The sequence below is a fragment of the Enhydra lutris genome, unplaced genomic scaffold (genome assembly GCF_002288905.1).
Source record: "Enhydra lutris kenyoni isolate GAN:26980312 unplaced genomic scaffold, ASM228890v2 scaffoldscaffold18, whole genome shotgun sequence".
NCBI classification, from domain to species: Eukaryota; Metazoa; Chordata; class Mammalia; order Carnivora; family Mustelidae; genus Enhydra; species Enhydra lutris.
The window spans coordinates 364,237-377,239 of record NW_019154102.1 but is presented as its reverse complement, the minus strand read 5'-3'; positions in this window follow the sequence as shown (position 1 = coordinate 377,239).

Here is a 13,003-nt window from a genome sequence, read left to right as displayed (position 1 = left end):
CGATCCCAGGACCCTGAGATCATGACCTGAGCCGAAGGCAGAGGATTTAACCCACTGAGCCACCCAGGCGCCCCTGTCTTAATATTTTTTAAAACTTTCATACCCAAGTATACTCCTAAAACTATTCTCAGATTTTACAGATGTTACTTTCAAATGTTGACAGTAACCAGTTTGCTGTATAATATTTGACTAAGAAATAGGACAAGATAGCCCCATTTTGAGCTCCTTGGTCAGTGGGGAGTCTGCTTCTCCCTGTCCCTTTGCCCCTACCCCTGCTTGTGCTAGCGCTGGCTCACTCCCTCCCCCTCTCTCAGATAAATAAAATCTTTGTGGGGACCGGTGTGGCTTAGTTAGATAAACGGCTGCCTTTGGTTTAGGTCCTGGGATTGAGCCCTGATGAGCAGGGAGCCTACTTCCCTCTCTTCCTCTGCCTGCCACTCCCCTTGCTTGTGCTCTCTGTCTCTCTGTCAAATGAATAAATAAAATCTTCTAAAAAAAATCTTTAAAAAAAAGACAGGATTAAAAATTAAACTTTTCTGACCAAACACCTGCCATCAAATAAGAACCAAATTAAAAAACCAATATCAAAACCAAAGAATGGATGGAAATGGAAAGAAACTAATTAATAAAAATATAATTGGTAGTACAGGTGTACCTGGGTGGCTCAGTTGGTTAAGCATTTTTTTTTTTTTAAGATATTATTTGACAGAACAAGTAGGGGAGCAGCAGGCAAAGGCAGAGGAGGAAGCAGGCTTCTGCTGAACAGGGAGTCCAGTGTGGGACTCAATCCCAGGACCTTGGCATCATAACCTCAGCTGAAGGCAGAGGCTTAACCCACCGAGCCACTGAGGCACCCAACATTGCTCTTGTTATCAGCCCAGGTCTTCATTTCAGGGTCATGAGGGTCAACGCCTGTTGAGCTCACTTAAAAAAATAAAAAATAGAAAAAATAAATGGGATGCCTAGGTGGCTCAGTCAGTTGAACGTCTACCTTTGGCTCAGGTCATGATCTCAGGGTCCTGGGATTCAACCCTGCATCAGGTTCCCTACTCAGTGCAGAGCCTGCTTTTCTCTCTCCCTCTGCTGCTCCCCCTGTTTGTGCTTTCTCTCTCTGACAAAAAAAAAAATCTTTACAAAAAATTACGTGTGTGTGTGTGTGTGTGTGTGTATCACAAAATATTGATTGAATAGGGATTTTGGTTTTGACTTTTTCTTGACTATGTAAGGGATACTTTTTTTTCTTTTAAGTAGACTCCACACCCATGGAGAAAACTGGGAGCTCAAAACTGGGCTTAAACTCACAACCCTGAGATCAAGACCGAAGCTGATATCAAGAGTCTGACATTTAGCAGAAGGCAGAAGCTTAACCCAGCTGAACCACCCAGGCACTCCAGTAAGTTATAAGTAAAACAGAATCAGCATTGAAGAATCCTGTTGCTTAAAAAACAATTAGAAAATTTAAGAAAAATTACCTAGTTACTGACCTACTACTTAATTTTCTCTAAGAAAATTACCAAGTTGGGGCGTCTGGATGGCTCAGTGGGTTAAGCCTCTGCCTTCAGCTCAGGTAATGATCTCAGGGTCCTGGGATTGAGCCCTGCATTGGGCTCTCTGCTCAGCAAGGAGCCTGCTTCCCCCTTCTCTCTCTCTGCCTGCCTCTCTGCCTACTTGTGCTCTATCTCTCTCTGTCAAAAAAAAAAAACAAAAACAAACAAAAAAAACTTAAAAAAAATTAAAAAAAGAAAATTATCTAGTTAATATCCTATAGTAGCTTCTTCACATAGATTTTAGAGTGTGTGTGTGCATGTGTGCACGCGTGTGTGTATATGGATAATATGTGAATTTAATGAAACCTTAAATTGGATAATTATTATTCTTGCAGATGGCTAAATGAAAGTATAATGTGTAAACATTTACTACAAAGGATTGCTAGTTTTTAGAATTTTTGTATTTTGGGGAACCTGGGTGGCTCAGTCCGTTAAGTGTCAGACTCTTGAATTCAGCTCAGGTCATGCATGAACTTAGGGTTGTGAGATGCAGCCCGGCCCTTGGCTTGCACTGGTTATGGAGACTGCTTAAGATTCTCTCTCTCTGGGGTGCCTGGGTGGCTCAGTCATTAAGCATCTGCCTTCAGCTAAGGTCATGATTCCAGGATCCTGGGATTGAGCCCCGCATATTAGTAGAAAGGGGCACCTGGCTGGCTTGCTTGGTAAAGTATGCAACTCCTGATCTAGGGATTGTAAATTTGAGCCCCAAGTTGGGTATAGAGACTACTTAAAAATTAAAATATTTTAAAAAAGAAAAAAAGAATGAAGAATGAAAGTTCTTGACCACTCCCTGCTCATGCTCTCTCTCTCTCTCACTTTCTTAAATAAATAAAAAAAAATTTAAAGTTTTTTGTAGAATCCACAGAGATGTCTTTCTTTTATCCCTGTTATGATAATTTGTCTCTTCCTTCTTTAAAATGACCAGTCTAGCTAGAGATTCATAAGTTGTATTGCTTTTTACAAAAAGCCAAATTTTGTTTTATTGATGTTGCTTTATTGTTTGTCTGTTTTCTATTTCATTGGTTTTCTCATTTTTATAATTTCCTTTTTCCCACTAATTTTGGAGTTAATTTGCTCTCCTTCTTCTAACTTCCTAATGTAAAAGCTTAGATCAGTGATTTTGGACTTTTCTTCTCTTATAACATAAGCCTTTAAACCTATAATATCCTTCTAAGCACAGCTTTAGCTGCATCCACACATTTTGTTCTGTTATAATTATCATTCAATTAAAAATATTTTCTAGTTTTCCTTATGGTTTTTTTATTGGCCTATAGATTATTAAGCAGTGTATTGTTTAATTTCCAAATATTTAAAGATTTTCTAGATATTTTTCTGTTACTGATTTCTGATTTAATTTTATTGGGGTCAGAGAATAAACTCTGGAAGATTTCAATCCTAAATTTATCAAGACTTGTTTCAAAACCCAGCCTTTCTTGGTGAATGTTCTGTGTGCTCTTGAAAAGAATTTTGGTAGGTGGAGTGTTCAAGTTGGTTGATGGTGTTTTTCAGGTCTTGTCTATTCCTTCTGATTTTATGTCCACCTCTCTCAAATATCGAGAGAAGAGTATTGAAATAGCCAAACCAAAGATAAATCATACCCATTTCAGTTATCGAGAGAAGAACATTGAAATAGCCAAGCCTAGATCATACCATGTATGCTTTCCTATACTTGTTTTATCACATACCTATCCATCTATCTGCCCATCTGTCATTAATCTGATGCATTTCCAAGCTAATTGAAGACTTTGTACACATTTTTCTCTAATTGCTGCTATATGTGTACCGTTAATTGAAGGTCAGTGTTTGCTTAGAGCTTGTTCTTTCTTTTTTTTCAGTAAAACAATAAGAAGAAAAAAATGTGTTTGACACATACATACACTTGTGGTACAGACTCTTATCAAGATAAATATAACTGGGACGCCTGGGTTGCTCAGTGGTTAGGCATCCACCTTTGGCTCAGGTCATGATCCCAGGGTCCTGGGATTGAGTCCTGGATTGGGCTCCCTGATCAGGGGGAAGCCTACTTGTCTCTCTCTTGCACTCCCACTGGTAGTGTTCCCTCTCCCGAAGTGTCTCTCTCTATTGGATGAATAGATAAAATCTTTTTTTTTTTTAAGATTTTATTTATTTATTTGACAGATGGATCAAAAATTGGCAGAGAGGCAGGCAGAGAGAGAGTGAAAGCAGGCTCCTTGCTGAGCAGAGAGCCCGATGAGGCTCTATCCCAGGACCCTGGGATCATGACCTGAGCCAAAGGCAGAGGTTTCAATCCACTGGGCCACCCAGGCACCCCTGGATAAAATCTTAAAAAAAAAAAAAAAGATATATTTATTTGAGAGAGACACAATGAGCAGGAAGAGAGGGGTAGAGGGAGAGAGAGAGAGAGAGAGGATCTTAAGCAGACTCTTGCACTGAGTGTGGAGCCTGACTCGGGCTCGATCCCACAACCCTGCGATCATGACGTGAGCCAAAACCAAGAGTCAAACTCTTAACCCACTGAGCCACCCAGGTTCCCCAGGCATGTGGCTCTTAATATCAGCTCAGGTCTTGATCTCAGGGTTGTGAGTTCAAGCCCCACAATCCCACCCTGGGTGAGGACCCTACTTTAAAAAAAAAAAAAGATAAATCTAACCATCATTACCCAAAAGTCCTATTTTCCTTTCCTAGTCAATCCCCGCTCCCTGCAGATGTAATTCCAATTTTGATCTGTTTTCCAGTATTCATAGTTTACCTACTAAGGTGCTCAAGGGCAGCTTCGTGGACATGCAACCTAGATAGTCACACAGGACCCCATGCTTAGAAGGGTAACATACTTGGTATAATGCAAGCTGTAACAACCTTGAAATTTTCAATATTCTAACAAGGAGTCCACATTTTCATTTTGTACTGAGCCCTGGAATGTATGTGGTTGGGCCCATCAGAGTTGTCATATAAATGGAATCAAACCATCTGTCATTCTTTGTGTAAAGCTTCTTTTACTCATCATAAAAATTTTTGAAATTCATCATATTGCATTTGTTGGCAATTTGTTCTCTTTTATAGCTGAGAAGTATTGAACTGTATGAACATGCCACAATTTGTTTAATCCATCCTGTTATGGGTAGACAGGTGGGATGTTTCCAGTTTGGGGCTATTATAAATAAAGTTGCTATACACCTTATTGTTACAAGTCTTTTATGGACACAGAATGCCTTAGACTAGGTGTCTTAACAGGGGGCACTATATTGGACTTTTGGATAGGATATTCTTCAAAGTATTTCAAGGAGATTAGCCTCTACCCACTTAATCTACTCAGTCATTTAGACAACTCATAAAAGGCCTCCATATATTTCCAGTCCTTTGGGCAAGGCAGTTACCACTTCTAATTAAGAACTATAGCTTTAGGGACACCTGGGTGGCTCAGTTGGTTAAGCCACTGCCTTTGGCTTGGGTCGTGATCCCAGGGTCTTGGGATCAAGTCCCACATAGGGCTCCTTGATCAGCAGGGCGCCTGCTTCTCTCTCCGCCTCTGCCAGCTGCTCTGCCTGCTGCTCTGCCTGCTTGTGCTCCCTCACTCACTCTCTCTCTCTCTCTGACAAATAAATAAATAAGTCTTAAAGAAAAAAAGAACTATAGCCTTAAATTATAGCATATCTTGATTTCAGTAACATGTTTTATCTAATTCAGTGTTGCTGTAAGATAGAAAAAGTAGACCATGTTAATGCAGTGGATATCTTCTATCTGGTGTTGGGCAGATCCTAGGAACTTTCATCTATCTTTCCTGCACTAACCTGCATTGCTTAACTTACTGGAGGAAAGAAACTGCCCGGAAATGTTGAGTCACTTTAATATTTTTAGACCAATTAGACTTCTTTAACATAAATACTTATTTTTATCAAGAGGATTCCAATAAAATACTCTAAAGCCACAAAATAACAACAACAACAACAAAAGAAAAAGTGGACTACACAAATTCTGCTGGAAGAACAGAATGAGGTCAATGGGACTAGAGTTTTGTGATTGAGAGGGGAAGGACCTAAGGGCAGGAGTCAGCTCAGGCAAAGCCTTAAGGAATGGTAAGGATTTTTTTTCTATTGTAGGGAGAGAAGCAGGGGACAGACATGAGTTATATTGTGGAAAGATCACTTCTGAATGTTTTATAGAGAATGCACTATAAGTGTGCAGAGCATAAGAAGGAAGATGAATTTAGAAGCTATTGAAGTAGTCTCGGTGAGAAATCATGTTAACCTGGAGTGTTGGTACCAAGAGTAGTGGTAGTGAAGATGGAGAAAAGTTCCAGTACATAAGAGATACATTTTTGGAGTTAGAGCAGATAGGACTTACTAATTCCAATGCGGGACATGAGGATAAGTGAGGAATCAAAGATCACTCCTAGGTTCTTAGCTTCAGCAGCTGAGAAGGATAATGGGGCCATTTATTGGCAATGGGAAGACAGGTGAAAGGGACTTGGGGGAAAATGTCCAAGTGGTCCATTAATCATCCAAGCAGAGATGTCAAGTAGGGTGTGGCATATGGAAGTCTAAATTCATGCAGAGTCATCAGTATAAAGATAGTATTTTAAAGCTAAGTGAGTATATGAAGAAACTAAGGAGAGAGTGTAGATAGAAAAAAGAGGAGTTCAGGAAGTAACCCTAAGATATCTCATCATTTAGAATTTGAGCTGAAGGGGAGGACCCAGAAAAGAACATTGAGGAACAGTGGCCAGTGAAGTAGGAGGAATAAGCTAGGAGAAGGAGTGTCACAGAAGCCAAGAGAAAAGGGTTTTCAAAATACAGTTAATGGTCAACTGTGCTAAATGCTGCTGAGAAATCAGTAAGATGACATAGAATGGTCCACTGGATTTTGGTAATTTTGGTAGAATCACAGTGAGCATGGAGAGAAGTTGACAGGAAATAGCAATTGAGGAGAGAACATGTACAGATAAGTCTTGCAAAATGTTTTCCAAGGGGACAAGGAAAATGGGGTAGCACAATGGGAGGCAGAAACAGGGAAGGGACTACTTACTCTGAGACAGCATGGCATGTGTACACAGTGGTGGGAGCAACCCAGGAAGGGAGGGGTCACTGATGCAGGAGAAAAGAGGAAGGGGCATTCTTGAGAAGGGGACAATGGAAAGAGAATGGGACCTGGAGAGGAAGGAATAGCCCTGGAGAAGAGCAGGGGCAGCTCAGCTCTTCTTCCAGAAGGACGGAGGCAGATGCATACCAGCTAATATGGTCGTGAGAGAAGGAAAGTTCACTCCCACACTTGTATTTAATCGTGGATATATGAGGCAAGGTCACCAGCTGAAAGAAGGGTATGAAGATGAGATGTAAGAGTTATTAGTTTATGTTTTTATTTTGACATAATTTTAGATTTATGGAAGAGTTGAAGAGGTGCAGAGTCCACAGTGCCTTGTACTCATTTTCACCTAGTGTTAACACCTTATAGGCCCGTAAGAACTAAACAAAGGTAAAATATTACTAGCTAAGCTATAGACTATTCAGGATTTCCCAGTTTTTCCACTAATAATCTTTTACTGTTCAGGATCTAAGATCCCATATTGCATTTAATCATCATACGTTGTTAGTCTCCTTCAGTCTGTGACCATTTCTCGGTCTTTCCCTTTCTCTCACGACCTTGACACTACTAGTGGAAGTAAGGACGAGAAGAGACAGAAGTATCTGTCAGACAAGGGTGAAGAACGGGGCCAATGGAGCTCATAAGGGAGGAGCTGAAAGGACAAGGGGTAACAGCAGGGGATTTGAAGGAGCTGGATGTTTAGAAGGACGAAAGTAAAGAAATAGTTTGGAAAAGTCAAGCAGAACATCTAGGACACCTCCTGGCCCTGAAGTGCCTAGGAGTTGAGGGGAAAAGTAAAAGAAGCTTCCAGCTGTGGGGGGTGGGGGGGCCAGGTTCACTCACCGCCTGGAGGCAGAAGGGATGTTCAAGGAAGAGAGGCTACCAGGGTGTCGGATGGTGACAGAGCAGGAGTCAGTGAGAGTGCAGTGGGAGAGTGTGGGGAGGGCAGAGAGGGACTGGATAAGATCCGGTGAGGGGCTCAGGGGTCCTGCAGTGAATGGCCAATGTGACGCTGGGTGGCCTAGAAGTTTGTTCTTCTGGCAGTCATGAAGGCAAACGGGATATAAGGCATGGTCTGATTAGCCTGACAGGCTCTTGGAAGGAGATGGGAAATCCGCCTGAGGTGCAGATTTTGAATATTAGTGCAAAGGTCGAGGATGACCGCCCTGTCCTGCAGAGTATCCTGGTGGGTGGTGGCAATCTTTGGAGGGAGGGGTGGAGGTGCTCTCTCTGGGAGGACACGGTGAAGTGGGGGCTGTGGGGTGTCCAGTCTTAGCTTACTAACCACCTGAAGATTTAGTCATGGTTATTAATAAGTATCAAGCCTTTACCTTGTGGTTGACTTAACCATTCAACACCAACAGTGTTCTTAGAGCTGGCTGGTTCCAGAAATGGTATTGTGTCCCAGACAGAAGGAACTAGGGTGTGGCAAACAGAGATGGACCTTTACCCTTGCCTTATCAGGATCAGAGAGGGGTGGGGTTTTTATGATGGGTCATATACAGGGTATGCCACAGCCGTGACGAACCTGAGAGCTTATTTCAGAGAGTGTTCAAGTTTAATGACATCTCCGAAGCAGCCAGGTGTACATAACATGATTCTGAGGAAGTTCCCTCTCCCGGTAACTGGACAGGATCAAACAGGACTGTCACCTGGGTTCTCATATTGCTGGTTCAGAAGGAACATGTTGGCAGCTTGCAAGGCATGAGAAAGAAATAACAAAGGAAAAATACACACTTACGTGGCCTTCCTTTCTGGAATTATATGTCCCCATAAGGCTTCCTGAGATGTCCCTAGAAAATCAAGGTGTGTGATAAGAATGGGCAAAGTATCATCAACTTAATTTCACTGGCACTCCCACTCAGCGACTTATCAAGTGTCATGGCCCAGATGAAACTCCTATAAACACATCACTGTGTACAATACTGACTCAGAAGGTATCCAGTTTGATAATGTTCCTGAGAGATCTAGGCTACCCAGCCCTAGTGCTAAGGACCAGCAGTCATTGAGGACTGACTGCATTAGAGGGAGAATGATGGCCATGAATTGGTAGAAGAATGTGAAAGAAGAAGGAAATAAATGAATGTGGGTAGAGGATGGAGGAAGGAGGACATGTCCCATCTTTGTTGGTTCCCTGTTTGTTGCGGGGTGGGGGGGAGGAACTTCCAAAAGTCTGTAGAGAAGTTTATGAACCAATGATATCATTACCACATTTCCACTTCCATGCAAGATTTATTAGGTCAAAAAGATAGCTAGGGGGCACCTGGGTGGCTCAACTGATTAAGTATCTGCTTTCAGCTCAGGTCATAATCCCAGCGTCCTGGGATACAGCCCTCATCTGGCTCTCTGTTCAGTGGGATCCTGCTTCTCCCTCTTCCTGCCACTCCCCCTGCTTATACTCTCTCTCTCTATCAAATAAATAAATACAATCTTAAAAAAAACAAAACAAAACAAAACAAAACAAAAACCCGGGCGCCTGGGTGGCTCAGTGGGTTAAAGCCTCTGCCTTTGGCTCAGGTCATGATCCCAGGGTCCTCGGATCGAGTCCTGCATCGGGCTCTCTGCTCAGCCGGGAGTCTGCTTCCCTTCTTTTCTCTCTGCCTGTCTCTCTGCCTACCTGTGATCTCTGTCTGTCAAATAAATAAATAAAATCTTAAAAAAAAAAGAAAGAAAGAAAAAACCCAGGAAAAAACTCAGAAAAAAAAAATAGCACATCGTTCTAAATGCTACAAATACCTCACAGAGTATCTCAGACCAGTAAAGGGTTAGTAAGCCATCTAGACATGGAGGACATCACACTTTGCTTGTTTCCTTGGGTACAAAAGGTTTTGAAGGAGAAAGCCGTGGGCCCACTGAATGACAATGGCTAAGCAGTGGAATTATAGGAGTATAGGGAACACAGGCATAGCTTGGCTTGTACATCACCCAGGCTGGCTCATTCCTATAGAAATCATCTCTTGAAAAGCACAGGTAAATTCATCTGATGAATGTTATTGGGCATAACATGGAAGGCAAAAATGTGAATGCTGGCCTGTAAGTAAGGCTTAAGGGGATCCAAAATTGCCTAAGGAGAATCATATTTCAGAACCAACTGGCAAACAAAAACAAAAATAATAAAAAAAAACAGCTGGCAGGGAGGGGAGATTAAATGATTCCGTTTTAACCAACAATCAAACTGGGAGGCTCCGCACTAGTTCTGCGGGGATTCAGGTTCAACAAGACAGGGATCTCAGGATTCACTGTCCTCACGCATTTCCCTGAGGAGTTTCTAGCTTCAGGAGTGAGACTCACAGAGAGCTCAGTGCACAGAATTAATAGAATCAGGATTGGTCTGGCTGCTCTCCAGTTGTAAACTATTATAAACGTCGATGAAACAGATTGCTTTCTTTTTTGTCGCTTATTTTTTAGATTCTTCAAGAGTTTTCAGAGCCTTATTTGGCTACTGATCAGGGATCTTCCTCACCAGCCTGTTCATTCAGCTGACTATGTAAGAAAGGAAGAGAAGGGAAATGAATATTTGTCAAGTGCTCCCAGTGTGCTTTTTTCACTTTATCTTATTTAATCTTCACAGAGACTGTAGCTCTTATTTCCATTTTACAAATGAGAGGGCTGGTTAAACACAGTGAGGTAATGCCCTGGATGGGTTGAATGATGGGCTGGTGAATGGCGGTGCTTAAGTCCTGACCCTGCACTGTACAACTCCCAGCTTTCCCCACACCACACAGCTTCCATGCTAGCAGCCCTCAGGGGTATGTCTTAGCAGTCAAAACTTAGAGAAATATTTATGCGTGTATCAGATAAGCTTTGGTACTTAATTTCTGACTGATTCCCAAAGAAGCTTGTAGTTAGGTGCTCCCCTTTACAGGGGCCTTCATTCTTTGAAATGAGATATCATACTTTCTAGCCAAAGGGCTATAAAGTATTTGTACTTTGCTTACTTCTTGCAAAAACGCCCCGAAGAATGAAAGCGATAAACCAGCCAAGCCCTGTTAACCATAGAAACCTTCCCTCTCTGCTTCCTAATGGGGTTGGTAGAGGGGAGAGGACCTGGCCTGGTACCCATGACCACCCCCTCCCTCGCTTTGGGATGCTGCAGACTTCTGACTTTAGCAAACAACTCACAGAAAAAATAACCTGGGTTTATAAACATGGGAGCGCTGGAGCATAGATATGTCGTGTGTGGGTGTAGTTATGTTTGTGTCCAGATTGCCCAGAATTCAGAAGCTGTATTGGTTGTGCATCAAGAGCCATACTACATCAACCCAACTTCCCATCATTTTTTTTTTCAAGATTGTATTTATTTATTTGAGACAGAGAGAGAGAGAGCAGAGAGAGCACAAGCAGGGGGAGGGACAGAGGGAGAGGGAGAAGCAGATTCTCCACTGAGCTGGGAGCCCGATGCGGGCTCAATCCCAGGACCCTGAGATCATGACCTGAGCCAAAGGCAGATGCCTAACTGACTGAGCCACTCAGGGTGCCCCCATCATTTCTTAAAAAGATTTATTTACTTTCAAGAGGCAGAGGGAGAGAGAGAGAAACCCAACCATACTCTATTCTGAGCACAGAGCCCAATGTGGGGCTCCAGCTCCCAACCCTGAGATCAGGACCTGAGCTGAAACCAAGAATCAGAGGCTCCACAGACTGTGCCACCCAGACACCCCACCTCCCATCATTTTTGAGGACAATTCCAGATGGAAGCTTGAGTTAATAAAACCCTCTGATTCCCCTTGAAATTCTTTCTCTTCTGTTACCCCACGTTGGTTCTCGTTGAGAACTCTTTACTACAGATCAGTTCTGTTTGTACGGAGACCTCTAACCCAGTTAGGTATTCCCTGCCCCACCCAACAGAGACCAGGCCCAGTGGACTCCTGCTCTATGCTCCCTCATCTGTCATTGCCGCCCTTGGGCTGCTCCACCTAATTCACACCCCAAAATGGGAGCCGAGGTTCTCCAGCCCTTTCCCCAGACTCAATCCTAGGCCTAAGTTCCCTGCTAGGAAACTGTAAAGACAAGGTCCTAGAGATGGAAACCTCCCGGGTTAGATATTTACATTTTAATACAGTTCTCTTGGAGACAGTGTTTTATCCAAAAGAGCTGAGGGAACGTGGGATTCTTAGGCAGGGAAGGTGGGATTCTTAGGCACAGAAGCTGGTTTTGAGGGAGGTGTTGAGGCAACAGGTTTCTTTGCTACCTGTCAGATCACCCTGCTGAAGCACAGGGCTGGCTGGGGATTAATTTGTGACGTGTTGATTTAATACATATTCAGGAAGCACCTGAAAGTTACTAAATTTAATGTATGCAACATAATTCTAAGTATTTTTGGTATCCAGGAAATAAAAGACATAGACTCTGTTCTCAAGAACCTCCAGTCCAGTTGGAAGAGATCAGGAACATATGTGAAGTTAAAAATTAACAGCGATGGGGGTGCCTGGGTGGCTCAGTTGATTAAGTGGCTGCCTCTGGCTCAGGTCATGATCCCAGGGTCCTGGGATGGAACCCCGCATTGGGCTCTCTGCTCAGCAGGTAGCCTGCTTCTCCCTCTCCCTCTACCTGCCTCTCTGCCTACTTGTGCTCTCTGTCAAATAAATAAATAAAATCGTAAATGCCTACTTGTGCTCTCTGTCAAATAAATAAATAAAACTGTAAAAAAACAAACAAAACATGAGCCTTCTCTTTAAAAAAAAAATTAACAGCTATGTATTAACAACAGACAATAAAACTAGGATATAGCACTGAGCTTTCCAGAAGAAAGATAAGTCGTGGTGCCCAAATCCATCCTGAGACTGGGGTCTGGGGAGTCCATAAACTAACCAGAAGAATCTCTCAGGGGATGTTAATTACTTTTCTTTAGGCTCCAAATTTAGGTCTGGATATTAATCTCCTGAACACCAAGGAAAATTTAACCCATTTATTTGAAAATTTGAACCCATTTATGTCAGACTAGCAAGAAAGCATTTACCCTTTGGCTAAAAATTAAGCATGTTATTATTATATTTTAATTTCTCATGCAAGTCCAATTTTAACAAATGGTAACAATTTGGACCTTAAGTGACATGTCAGTAATTTGTGAAATCATATCTAGCATATATGCATTAACTCATCAAATGCTGCTGTCAGCCCTAAAGTGTATGTCTTAGTCATGAAAATGAAGAGAAATGTTTGTGGATCAGATGAACTCTGACACTTAATAACTTCCATTTGATTCTAAAAGGAGCCTGTAACTGGGTGCTCATCTTTCCAGGGGACCTTCATTCTTTGAAATGAGTATTAGCTTTATTGACTTATTGCCTCCATTTTATAAATACATGGAGGGTAGTAAGGTAGTTCTCTGAAAGTAGAGGCAGTAAGTGCAGAGATACCGCTTCCCCCAAAGCTAGCGCTACCCAAAATCCATG